We start from the raw sequence: 14,336 nt of genomic DNA on the forward strand, positions 1-14,336 counted from the left end.
CCATGGTGTATATGTGCCATGCTTTCTTTATCCAGTCTCTCACCGATGAGCATTTGGGTTGGTTCCATGTCTTTGCTATTGTAAGCAGTGCTGCAATAAACATGCGTTTGGATGTGTTTTCATAGTAGAATGATTTCTATTACTTTGGGTATATACCCCATGATGGGACTGCTGGGCCAAATGGTATTTCTGGTTCTAGATCCTTGAGGAATTGCCACACTGTCTTCCATCAAAAAGTGGGCAAAAGATATGAATAGACACTTATCAAAGGAAGACATTCACACAGCCAAAAAACATAAGAAAAAAAGCTCAACCTCACTGATCATTAGAAAAATGCAAATCAAAACCACAATGAGACACCATATCATGCCAGTCAGAATGGTGACTATTAAAAAGTCAAGAAACAATAGATGCTGGCGAGGCTGTGGAGAAATAGGAACGCTTTTACACTGTTGGTGGGAAGGTAAATTAATTCATCCACTGGGGATGACAGTGTGCCAGTTCTACAGCTTTTTTTCCTAGTTATAGATATTATCAACATTTTACTGTTTTTAAATACGGAAGTATTATCATTCATGTTACCAGTTAGGCAATTTTGACTGTTCTGCAGATACTTTCGTACACATAAAATGCCAGTTCACTCTTTTATTATTATTATTTTATTATTTATTTAGAGACAGAGTCTTGCTCTGTCACCCAGGCTGCAGTGCAGCGGTGCTATCTTGGTTCACTGCAACCTCTGCCTCCCAGGTTCAAGTGATGCTCCTTCCTCAGCCCCCTAAGTAGCTGGGATTACAGTTGCCTGCTATCACGCCTGGCTAATTTTTGTGTATGTTTAGTAGAGACATGGTTTCACCATGTTGTTCAGGCTGGTCTCGAACTATTGATCTCAAGTGATCCACCTACCTTGGCCTCCCAAAGTGCTGGGATTACAGGCACAAGCCACTGTACTGGGCTTCAGTTCACTCTTACGTAATGCACACACCAATGAAAAATAGGTAGATACAGTTCTGCTTGAAATGAAACACACAGGCTTCTTCCAAGCCCAGAATTTTATGATTTACTAAAGCTATTCATTGTGCGTATCACGTCTTTAGAGATGCGGAAGATACCATTCAGCAAATAATTTCAGTAGCTGTTTTAGTGAAATGAACACTAGAAAAAAATTACTTTTCTCTACCATAAAACACTGTTCTGCATACATCACTTTGTTGGAGGCGAAAAAATAAAAATAAAAATGATTGCATTCTTGTTTCTCTTTTTATTGTACTTAATAAAGAAATTGCTGAGTGTGGTGGCTCACGACTGCCTTCCCAACACTTTGGGAGGCCAAGGGGGGTGGATCACTTGACGTCAGAAGTTCGGGACCAGCCTAGCCATCATGGTGAAACCCTGTCTCTACTAAAAATACAAAAATTAGCCAGGTGTGGTGGTGGGCACCTGTAATCCCAGCTACTTGGGAGGGTGAGGCAGAAGAATCTCCCGAACCACGGAGGAGGAGGTTGCAATGAGCCAAGATCACACCACTGCACTCCAACGGGCAACAGAGCGAGATTCTGTCTCAAAAGAATAATAATAATGATAAGGAAATTACACTTAGTTCAATAAAATGAGCTCTTTTCTTCCAATTCTTGAAAATAGCCTGAATTCTGATTCACGGATACCAAGTTAGATTTCAGATTATACAGTTAAACTTTACTGATTTCTCTGGTCCAATATGCAATGCATTAAAACGACAGGATGAAGTGAAGGCCCATTCTTTAAACAGATGACTCGAACTTTCAATTACTGTTGGTACCAACAGCTACAGCTGGTGTCTACAGTCCCCACTCCTAGAGCTGCCTCCACTTTAGTAATATCATTCGCCTGCCTTATACCACCAGCATCTCCACCTTTCACCGACACACACCACAGCAGCTCACCACCAACAGGCGGCAACGATCAATCAACTGAAAGTCAAAACAAATAAATAAATAAAAAATTCAACTCTACTAAATACTTTCAAAACTGAGAGAAATAATGTGAGTCCTCAGCGTTTTTAAAATCCTTATAAAAATTAATATATTAATATACTACCGGCCAGGCGCAGTGGCTCACGCTTGTAATCCCAGCACTTTGGGAGGCTGAGGCGGGCAGATCACGAGGTCAGGAGATTGAGACCACGGTGAAACCCCGTCTCTACTAAAAGTACAAAAAAATTAGCCGGGGGTGGTGGCGGGCGCCTATAGTCCCAGCTACTCGGAGAGGCTGAGGCAGAATGGTGTGAACCTGGGAAGTGGAGGTTGCAGCGAGCCGAGATCGTGCCACTGCACTCCAGCCTGGGTGAGAGAGCGAGACTCTGTCTCAAAAAAAAAAAAAAAAAAAAATATATATATATATATATATATATATATATATATATATGTATAGATATATACACTACCATTACTAGTGGTTCAATGAGATAAATCAGATTTTCAGTCTTCAGCCGCTTGACCAATTTATCATTTTTATTATTTGTTTATTTTTATTTTTTTTTTTTGAGACAGAGTCTTGCTCTGTCTCTCAGGCTGGAGTGGTCTTGCCTCACTGCAACCTCCATCTCCTGGGTTCAAATGATTCTCATACCACAGCCTCCTGAGCAGATGGGATTACAGGCACCCACCACCACGCCCAGCTAATTTTCGTATTTTTAGTAGAGATGTGGTTTCGCCATGTTGGCCAGGCTGGTCTTGAACTCCTGATCTCAGGTCTCTGCCTGCCTTGGCCTCCCAAAGTGCTCGCATTACAGGCATGAGCCACTGCGCCCGGCTCAATTTATCATTTTTAAAAGTAGACAGGGCATCCAACAATACCTAGAGTTAGCAACGCAGGAAGAATACAAACATATTTTACATAATTTATAAGAGTAACAATAAGGTTGTTTGTCCTTCACATTTCTCTTGTACTCTGTAGCAAAAAAGACCAGAATAATGTAAATATGTTATTCATTATTCAAAAAGTTCATGTGATCCATTTCAGTACAGAAAAAATGCACTATCAACAGAAATTTTCTGCCAAGTCTGCTCTTTTTTTGTTTGGTTCACTGAACTAAGTGCAAACCATCTGTTACCTACGATAATCAGAAAAAGTAAAAAATTCAAATAGCTTTGTTTTTTAAAAAAAGATAGCACAATAGCACTCCAAACAGAACTTACTTGTTTAAAAGCACCATTTATGAGGTCCAAACCCTAATGACTTTAAAAGCCTTAGAACTCATATTAAAAGTCTTTTTATTTTTAGATTAAGACTATATTTTCCCATTTTCTGGTAAAAGTATGCCATTTAATAAACTTGCTCATATCATAAGATTGTCACTCTACTAAAATATCTTATCCAAATATATTCATTTTCAAGAAATTTTAAAATCTAAAAACGTTCTTTTCCACTCTTCCTGTAACACTTACAATTTTCTAAATGCACTTCATTAGCTTCAAACATCTCTTGGAAAAATAATTTAATAGCTCATCATGAAATCTTTAGGGCATATTTCTATTACATGTTATTGTTAACAGAGTTTTTAAAATTTACTCGTTTGCATTATTTCTTTTTTCACTGACACGTAATAATCGTACATATTTATGGGACAGAGAATATTTCAATACGTATATACTATATGTAATGATCAAATCAGGGTAATTTGCATATCCATCACTTCAAATATTTTTCATCTCTTTGCATTGTGGATATTCAAAATCCTTTCTTCAAAAAATTTAAAAAGGCCAGGTACAGTGGCTTATGCCTATAATTCCAGCACTTTGGGAGGCCAAGGCGAGAAGATCATTTGAGGCCAGGAGTTCAAAACCAGCCTGGGCAACACAGTGAGACCCCCGTCTCCACACAGGCAAAAATAATAATAATGCACACATACACACATTTAAATCGTTTCCAGCTTTTTAAAATTATATAATAAATTATAGTTAACCATTAAAATCTAAAAATGTTAAGTTATAATTGTGCTGATCCCCAATTTAAAAATTCCCACATAGGCCACGCACGGTGGTTCATGCCTGTAATCACAGCACTTTGGGAGGCCGAAGCAGGTGGATCACAAGGTCAGGAGATCAAGACCATCCTGGCCAACATAGTAAAACCCCATCTCTACTAAAATACAAAAAAAATTAGCCAGGCATGGTGGTGTGCGCCTATAGTCCCAGCTACTTGGGAGGCTGAGGTAGGGGAATCGCTTGAACCTGGGAGGTGGAGGTTGCAGTGAGCCAAGATTGTGCCATTGTACTCCAGCCTTGCAACAGAGTGAGAGTCCGCCTCAAAAAAAAAAAAAAATTCCACAAGTAAGTAGTGCATTCTAATAACTATTATTTGTTTTCACAAAAACAGAATGGTCTGATTTTTCAACATGCTTGGACTCTAGTCTTCACTCTACCCCTAGCTGTCTAACCTCACATGAGCCGAGATTGTGCCATTGCACTCCAGCCAGGCAACAAAGTGAGAGTCTGTCTCAAAAAAAAAAAAAAAAAAAAAAAAAATTCCACAGAAGTAGTGCATTCCAGTAATTATTATTTGTTTTCACAAAAACAGAATGGTCTGATTTTTCAGTATGCTTGGACTCCAGTCTTCACTCTATCCCTAGCTGTCTAACCTCAGATGAGTTACACCTCTCAAGATCTCAGTCTTTTAACCTATAAAAAGAGCGCTCTAAAATGTCATTCTGAGGCACTTGCTTCTCTTCCATATTTGTCTAGCACCGTGCCAGAAACTTGATAACTGTCCACGGCAATGGAGGCTAGAGAGGAACATGTCCAAAGCCTCTGAAATTTCGCACAGGACAGTTTTAAATGTACTGTGAAGTTTAGGATTTAAAATACAAAACCAACTACCACAACAGTGTCTCACCATTTTTATGGTGATATAACCAAATGAATTTCCAGGACACCAAGCCTTATTCATATTATCAATCCTCCTTAAAGAAAATAGTGATTTTTGTTATAAAAATGAAATTCTGCTAAGTTTCAAGAGCATTTAAAGCAGGCACCAGCCCAGCATTTGTTTTCACAGCTCTAGTACTACAAATTTTATCAACACCCACTATTGTCTCTGAATGGCATGTAAAAGCGCTCTGTGCTATGTTCTTGATGAATTGTACAGACACAAGTCCTACTCCACCTACATAACCACTATGGCACAAATGCAACGCATTTAAAAGAGGGCTTTCTTTTGCAATAAAACATTACAAATCCTAACTACAAGTAAAGCAAGTGTTGCAAGAGATAATTTCAGTAGCTAAATCAGCATTAAAATTCCTCACTTCGTGTCACTATTATTCATTAAGCATGTTATTAAACAAACATAACTGTAAAAGGAGATGCTATGGGTTAGTTATTTTACATTGTAAAAACTGATAAGGCCCTGCAAGGATGCTTCCACTGGTCTTTAGTATGATTCAATTCTACTCAACTGTAAGTTTATTAAATCTCAGAGATTTCTACAAGAATATCCATACCAGACTGACATTGAACTGGCAAGATTAGATTTCAAATGTCACACTAAAGATGCTCCAATTTTAGATAAGAAAAGAGGGCAATGACTAACCTTATCCATTTTTTTTCTGTTTATGTCAGACATTTACAAACACTCAATTTAAATTATCTCAGCCAAAACTCAAGCAAATTTGTTTCTGGCCCATAGGAAGACATTGAAATCTATGAATCTAAGAATTTGGAGGAAAGAAAGATGGTGAGGCTGGAGATCACTGAAGTCAAGTATACCCTTGAGGCCATGGAACGGCATCCACCATGGCACTAGTTGAGAAGGGTCATTGCTATCTTACTGTCATAGCTCTGTGACTCACAGTACCCCCAACTGCCACATCTACTTCTGGGCCAGTTCTCAGCCCCAACTTGGAGGTCATAAGCAGTCTTCTTCAGCAACAGGAAAGGACGCATAACCAAGAAGTCCCCATCCTGCCCACAGGATTCTCTCCTAAGATATTTCTCCGAGAAGTTGAAATGGTTTCTGCATTCCAAGGTTCTTATCTTGGGTTTCTGAAACCCTAGTTGCCCACTGGTTGGAATGCGGGAAGTCTTGACCTTCCAGAAATCTTACACAAAATTGCCGGAGGGAAGAGGCACAGTTTACATACAGATGTGCATTCTTTTTTACAGGGAAGTGAACTGGATGGGATGTGGGGGGCGGGGGTACATGCTTCCATCACTTAATTTCCTTAACTCCCCTAAAACATCAAGGGAGCCACTGCTGTACAGAACAGCTGCTATGATCTTAAAGTTCTTCTTTCCTGCAGAGGCATGAATGTAAACAGAATGGCCAGCAGATCGGAGTAAAGGAGGAGGAGCTCCTTCTCTGTGTATCAGGGAACTACGGGAACCATTCACGCAAATGCCTTTCGTTAGAAAAAACTGTAAAAGTCACGCAATCTTTTCTTTTTCTTGACCTGAATTTCCTCAGTTCTCGTTTGAGTCAGTTATTCAATCTTTTAAGAGTTGCAGTTAAATTTCAGAGACTGCTCAAACAGTATAGCCCTCAAGTTGTAAATATTATACAATTCTACCTAAAAAGAACATGACCTTTAACTTCTACAAATTTATTAATAAAAGTTGGTAATAAAGATGAAAGCGAAAGAGAAGAAAATGTGGTAGAAGAGTAACTGAGAACATATATGGGTTCTCTAAGGAATGCATATAGAAATACAATTGATAAACTTGATATAATTAATTGTTACTTTGGTCACTCAAAATGACCTCAATTTTATCCCATAATGAGAACCACTGGCAATTCTGTAAAATATGGGCTCCGCCAATTAGAATTACATACACAGTTAAAAATATCACTGCAATTCAAGACTTTAAAGTATGAAATAATTTAAAGAGCAACTAATTGAAAGGTAAGGGTTTCAATCCCCTAGACACTGAACTCCATAAGAAATTGACCAGTGGTCCAGCGGAGCCACAAGATCTTATTTACCACCTGCCTCAATCTCACTGAGCACTTGGCACATTCTCAGAGGGCACACAGCTGGTGCTCAATACTTAGTCCTCACTGAGGCTCACTAAATACTCAGCAGTGCCATTTTGTTTCAGGATGATCAATAAACTGAATTCTTACTAGTTTGTTATTCTTCTACCAATGCCTTCACAAAGGTCCAGATAAATGCAAAATGCCAGGCCTCTGAGTTGAAATCAAAATCTCACTTTGCTTGGTGAATCACAGCCAATGTGACTTCACTTTCTTGCCACAGGCTGCTGTGGAACAAAAGTAAATTCTTCATGTGGCCAAAACACACCTGAGTGTTGGCTGAGGCCTTAAGGATGGAGGGTCAAAGCTCACCCCAGGCTCCTTCTAGGTCTCCCCAGAACTCAAGAGCAAAGATGTCTCCCAAACAATTGCTTAAATCACAGCTGAATTAAAGAAACCACTTAAAACTTGCTGGTGAATTCAAACATAAATATAAAATTGTATTGTTTCATACGATCATTAAAGCAAATAAAAAGTCCATACAGAGTAGCCTAAAGTTTTGAGCTCAGGCTTTTCCCAGAGGAATTCATACCCACATTGATACAGATTATCGTGAAGAGTTTCCATTTGAATTTTTATCAGGACAAGTACCTTGGGAAGTTGCAAATATTCTGTGAACTATGAGCGTCACGTACGAATAATAAGTACCCTTTGCTGCAACAGACAAGGAACATCGTGGGAGTGAATATAAAGTGAATTTCAGGAAGGAAAAAAGTCACGATCTAAAGAAACAGCCACCCTTCTGAAGCGTAAAGTTTCTTTCCATAAAGATGTTTTCAGCCAGGCGCTGTGGCTCACGCCTATAATCTCAGCACTTCGGGAGGCTGAGGTGGGTAGATCACGAAGTCAGGAGATCGAGACCATCCTGGCTAACATGGTGAAACCCCATCTCTATTAAAAATACAAAAAACTAGCTGGGTGCGGTGGCAGGCGCCTGTAGTACCAGCTACTCAGGAGGCTGAGGCAGGAGAATGGCGTGAACCTGGGAGGCGGAGCTTGCAGCGAGCCGAGATCGCGCCACTGCACTCCAGCCTGGGCGACAGAGTGAGACTCTGTCTCAAAAAAAATAAATAAATAAAAATAAAGATGTTTTCTACTTGAAGAAAAAACACACAAAAGAAATTTGTGAAATTTTTATTTACGAATTGATTTATGGAAAGTTCATTTAAAATTTTATTAACTTATATAATATTTTTAAATGATAATATAATGAACATGCACCCACTGCCCAACCCAAGACCTAAAATGAATACTATTTACTGCCCATGTAAGAACCAATCATGGTATTATAGCAGTGTGTGGTGAAGAATTATGATTAAAGAATTTGGAGCACCTGAGGTCCATTGAACAAAAACCTTGTGAAGTGATTCCCCTAGTAGAAATGGACTCATTCCAGGATTCCTTTAAATAATCTGCCCGAGTAGACTAAAAAATGTGAATCAATTTCTTGTCCAAAATCCCCTCCACTCAACCTCTCAGGAACGATTATCAAAAATTTTCTAAAAAGGTACATTCACAAGAACCAGGAACCTGGAAAGTGAACCAGTGATACTCAATTCCATACCTTCATGGAAACCTTCCTTGTACAAAGGAAGAGCAATATCTTATAGGAACTGAAGTCTCCAGTAAAGATTCTTTTAAAATATTTTTTTCTTCTACTAGGCCAATGGTAGGACACTAAACTGAATGTGTTTCCTGCGAACAGAAAAACTCGTCCCTCTCTAATATGGAATATGCACAAATCTTTCCACTGTCAACATTTTTTTTTTTATCAGTCCTTTTTCCATTCCAACGTGCAAGCCAAGACTGAAATCAGCACTAACCTGTAAAGGCTCACTGCTTTCCTGCTGGTCTTCAGAGAGTCTCCTGCTGGGAGAAGCAGTGATGGGAGTGATAACTAAAGGACTCATGTGATTTCTCCATTCTTTTTTTTTCAAGCCTCCACCTCCCAGACTCAAGCGATCCTCCCACTTTAGCCACAGATATACTCCCACCATACATATGATTGTAGGAAGATTTAGGGAGACTTGATGAAGCCAAAATGGATTAAGGAAAGAAGAGAATTTTCCCCACAACTGTGGGAAAAACTAGTAAGAATCAACAAGGGACATAAAAATTCTTTGTTGTGTATTGTTCACCAAATATTCCAAAAATGAATACAACACAGTCGGGGCTTTTTTTTTTTTTTAAGCTCCTGTTACAAAGGTCATGGAATGTTCTCGCATCACTCGCCTTCCTGATACTGAATCCCAGATTAGGCTCAGTTCTGTAGAGGGGGGCTAGTACGCAGCAGTGCCAGAATGGGTGTGTGGGTATCGCTTTCATTTTTTATCTCATTTTACATATTTTATATTTTATTTTTTGCAGGAGGATGGGGACACGGTGAAAAATTAAATTCATGACATTTGCAGCACTAGAACGCTCTGGCTTCACGATTCAGCCTTGGGTGTATAAAGTCCTGTATCAAGAAATTCCAAGATTTTCCACAACACATCACATCCATACACACCCAGAATAACAGGGAACCACATCTCTCTAAAGACAGAGATTCAAACTAAAAGTCTAAATAAGAACAGAAGAGACGTGACCCACATATTCGAATCCAGCCTCTAAAATAGCCTTATTAACTCAAATCTTTTCTCAAGTCAATACTAATTATACTTACCAGTGAGGTCAGCATAACGGCAGCAGAGGCCTTGCTCAGAAATATTTAAACTTTAAGAGTCCACAAGAGGCCAAGCACAGTGGCTCACGCCTGTAATCCCAGCACTTTGGAAAGCCGAGGCGGGCGGATCACTTGAGGCCAGGAGTTCGAGACCAACCTGAGCAACATGGTGAAACCCCCATGTATACTAAAATTACAAAAATTAGCCGAACATGGTGGCACACGCCTGTAATCCCAGCTACTCGGGAGGCTGAGGCATGAGAATTGCTTGAACCCACGTGGTGAAAGTTGCAGTGAGCCAAGGTCGCACGACTGCACTCCAGCCTGGGTGTCAGAACGAGACTCTGTCTCAAAAAAGAAAAAAAAGAAAGTCGATAAGAATGTGAAAAGCAACAACATACTGCTTGCTTCCATAGACTGATATATAACAGTTTCCACTACTAAGATTGACAAGAAAATAGGTGATTCATGCTCTGATTATCTTAACTAACTGAAGCCTGATGGAAATGAACTCCTAATTGGCTGGGATTGTGTGTGTGTGTGTGTGTGTGTGTGTGTGTGTGTGTGTGTGTGTGTGTTGAGACACAGTCTCGCTCTGTCACCCAGGCCGGAGTGTAGTGGCACAATCTCGGCTCACTGCAACCTCCACCTCCCAGGTTCAAGCGATTCTCCTGCCTCAGCCTGGCGAGTAGCTGGGATTACAGGCACCTGCCACCAAACCTGGCTAATTTTTGTATTTTTTTTATTTTACTTTAAGTTCTGGGATACATGGGCAGAACACACAGGTTTGTTATATAGGTATACATGTGCCATGGAGGTTTGCTGCACCTATTAACGCAATTTTTGTATTTTTAGTAGAGACAGGGTTTCACCATGTTGGCCAGGCTGGTCTCGAACTTCTGTCCTCAAGTGATCTGCCCGAATTGGCTGGGTTTTGTCAATGTCATCCACAACATTTGCATAGCCACAAACTCCACTTCTAAAACAAGAGCTAGAAAGTCAAGTAAAAGGGAAATATAAGAGGAGTGCGGACAAATTTGTTACTACTAGTGAAATAAAAATGTCCAGCGCATGTGCTTTTGATGATGAAATAGTAGCATTACCTTCATGTATTAAGAGAAAGCATGTAAATCACTTGCTTTGTGGCACAGACAGGTCTGAAATCGTCTGCATAGAAGTGGTGGTATTTTTAAATACAGTACAGCAAAATAAAAAACTGCTCTTAAAATCCATCAATGGAGTTCCCCAAATGTAAACATAATTATAGAATCCCTCTAAAACCGGAGTTACACATTGCTTTTTAAATTTTCCAGTGTACAGAGTAGAAACTCAGTAAGTTTTCAACGAAGGAATAAATACATTTGAAGAGAGATAAAACATCTTTTCTCAAACTGTTGAAATCAGTTGCATTCACTCAACAATAAAGACATATAAGCATGTGTTATGTGACACATAGTGTATTAGGTACTAAAATGAAAAGTTATTAAAATGGAAGACAATGACAAGAACAATTCCATTAGTTTTCTGCTGTCATTCAAGGTTGTATCTATATGGTTTTTAATATGCAGATTAAAGGTTTAGAAATTAGTTAACAGCTTCGATTTTCAAGCCCATTTAGACAAGTGCTATCACTTAAGTGAAATCTTAGTTAACTAAGTTTTTCAGGATCCAGTTGGATGACAAAGCATTCAAATGATGCATCCAATACTAAATATGTGAGTATTTAGAAATATATTCCACTGAAAGCTTTTGCTTTTGTTCTAAATGTTTGGCATCTAGTGGGTAGTCCGTAAGAGTCTTTAAAATCAATGTGTTCATGTCTACATGTTTGGGGAAATAAAGCAAACAGCAACATGAAGGTGCTTCCAAGATTCTGTTCTGAAAGTTGTTCACCAAAGGGCACCAAAGTAAAACCAGCAGATGGCTCTGAACACACAGAGAGAGAAGCGGGGAGAGAGAATGGAGGGAAGAGGGAGAGAGAGAGAGAGGGAGAGAGAAATGAGGGAGAGAGAGAGACGAAGAGAGAAGGGAGGGAGAGAGGGAGGAAGAAGAAGGGAAAGAGGGGGAAAGAGGGAGAGAGAGGGAGGGAGAGAGGGCAAAATAAAACAAGAGAAGACAGAGGCTAGGCTAAATAGAGAAGCTGCCAGAGGCCTTCTGGGAAAAAACATTTGAAAAGGAAGGACTGAAAAGAGAAGAAATGGGCACAACGACGACTCCGGGTCTGGCCAGAACAGCCAGGAGAAACAAGGGCTTGAGGCAGGAGGTCTGAAAAGAGAACAGAAGGTAGACCACTAGAATGGGGACAAGGCACTTCCACTCTGCAAAGGTGAGTGTGTTTGCAGTGCAAAGCAAGAAACGTGAACTTTAAAATTCTTCAGGCACATGTGTTCAAATGGCAAAGATACATGAGAATGGAACATGAAAAACTCCAGTGTAAGATCAGTCTTTTTAAACTGCCACAGCTCCCCTGTCTCCCCAGCTAGCTTCTATTCGCCTTCACAGGCTCCTAAGCCCAGTGACAGGAGAGAATCTGGAATGATTAGAGATTCTGGAATGAAAAGAGCTATGCCAACTGCTTAGGAGGCCAAGGATTCTGCAAACTGGATCCCTGCAGATACCACAGCGCTTTACTCTGGTCTCCAAGGCCATGGCACACCCTAAAAGATAATCAAAATGCCTTAAGGTGAATGACCATTCCCAGATGAAGGCACAGAATGTAAACAAAGTGTGGGCCAACGGAAGAAACTTGAAAAATCACAATAAAGTGGCCTCCCAGTTTCAATCCAGAGCAGGCAACTAGCAACTTTGTAGTAAAAGAAGAGGGAAGAACTCTTGTGTTCTGCACTGAGAGATCATTTCACGTCACGCTTCAGTGCAATTAAAATAAAAAAGCATTTACTAATTACAAAGCAATCCTAACAACGTACATAATATAGAATATTCACATCTTATACATCTCCTAGAGAAAGATTACAAACACAAAATGTTTCACCTTCCGGAGGAGATAATTATTAAGCTTTAAAGACTAGCTCAGGCAAGAATGAAAAAGTATCAAGTCAAGTCCACATACATTCTAATTTTATAACCCAGGCGGCCCTGGACAGGATTCAGAGAGCTCTTATTTGAATAACATCTGACGATATCCTCTCATTAAAAGGATTAGTGTTTCTGCACAAACGTCTAGATAAATCTTATTACTGGTCCAAAATTAGTCACCTAAAGGCTTTAGACAGTTTTGCACAAATATTTACAACTCTGAAGAGGCTGAGTACTTTTTCTCTTGAAATCCACGCACTATATCCACTTCAAAAGCCACATATGATTGTGGCTTTTGCTGAGCATATTTCTTTTCGACGAGTTGAGAGTAACAATCTCTCAATACCTTACTCCATAGACTGGATGTAAGCGTCAAAAGAGGATGAAAAGATACTTTCCGGACGGACAGGTACTCTGGAGTGACGGGTTGGGAGATTCTCTAAGCCTCAAGAACAGGGTTTAATGAAACGGGCTTAAAAATTACAGCCCATCTCAAATGGATTTTAAAAGGCACCAAGTTACTTTAAAATACCCAATACAAACACCAAGACGGGCTATTTTACCAGGTCCCCTGCAGAATGTGAAGGAGCTTCCAGCGCTCCAAGCCGGGTTTCTAATTTAACCCAAGAACCCCAAAGGAGTGAAGGCGACTTCGGGGACCTCGGCAGCATGCAGGGCCGGGAAGTTCGGCCTGCCCACCCGGAGAGGCGTGCGCCGAGCTCCCCTGGAAAGAGTGACTCAAGGGTCCTCGCGAAGTCGCCGTGCCAGCCCCTCTTCCAGTTCCAGCGGTCCCCGAAGCCCCCGGGCAGAGCCGGCTGCACAGGGACCAGACGAGGCTAGGCGCACCCCGGGGCGCAGCCCTGAGGACAAGGGTCCACGGCTTCAGCCCCAGCCCACGGCCCCGGGACTCCCCGCCAAAGAGTCGCTGGAGCGCGGCCTCAGGGCAGCTGCGCGCAGCTGGACTCGTCCCTGGGCGCCCCCGACCCTCTCCTTCCCCGCTGGCTCCAGGGCGCCCCCGCCCCGCTCCTTCCCCGCCGGCCCCAGCATCCGGGCTGCCCGTCGCCCGCGGCCTCTCGGCGCGGCTGGAGACCCAGCAACTTACTGGGGCTGCGCTGGGGTCGCGCCAAGAAGGCGGCGGTGGGCTGGCGGCTGGAGCGCGTCGGGGGCCCGCGGCTGGGGTACGCTGGAGCAGCGGCCGCCACCTCGCTAGTCCCGCGAAGAGGAGCACCCGCCGGCCGCGCTGCAGTAGGAGGGCTGGACACGTGGGCGCCCCTCTGTGTAGCCGCCCGGGGCGGGGGCGGGGCGTGGGGCCGGGCGGCACCGCCTCCTCCAGCCTCCCCCGCGCTCCCGCAACGCGACCCCGAGCCCGCCTCCCGCCGGGCCCCGGCCGCGCTGGCCAATCCCCGGGGTGGGCGGTGTGCGGCCGCTGCTCCGGGGGGGTTTGCCTGGGGCCGAGCACACGTGGGCGGGCGCTAGCCCCGGGCTAGGCCAGTGGGCGCGAGCTGGGGAAGCGGGGCTGTGCGTGAGGACAAAATTCGTGCTCTCCTAGGAGGACCAAACCTCAAGGGCATTTCCGAATCTTCTAAGCAGAATTCTAAGTGGGGTTTTGATCCCCGAGTTTACTTTT

The 14,336-nt window shown here is 42.0% G+C and overlaps 1 protein-coding gene across 4 annotated transcripts in view; it reads right to left on the reverse strand.

The window, feature by feature from the left end:
* SLC7A2 (solute carrier family 7 member 2) overlaps window positions 1–14,005 on the reverse strand; it is a 74,079-nt gene extending 60,074 nt beyond the window's left edge. The window contains exons 1-2 of one of the 4 annotated variants that reach the window (XM_055287107.2): window positions 13,812–13,960; window positions 8,832–8,877 (exon numbers count right to left, since the gene is read on the reverse strand). The gene's annotated coding sequence lies outside the window, so the exon portion shown is untranslated. Of the gene's footprint in view, window positions 1–8,831; window positions 8,878–9,673; window positions 10,058–13,811 lie in introns of those variants that run through there. The other 3 variants (XM_055287111.2, XM_063613077.1, XM_055287100.2) reach the window with 3 other exon arrangements.
* Between the last annotated feature and the right edge of the window lie 331 nt (window positions 14,006–14,336).

Source organism: Symphalangus syndactylus, chromosome 1 (assembly GCF_028878055.3).
Source record: "Symphalangus syndactylus isolate Jambi chromosome 1, NHGRI_mSymSyn1-v2.1_pri, whole genome shotgun sequence".
NCBI lineage: Eukaryota > Metazoa > Chordata > Mammalia > Primates > Hylobatidae > Symphalangus > Symphalangus syndactylus.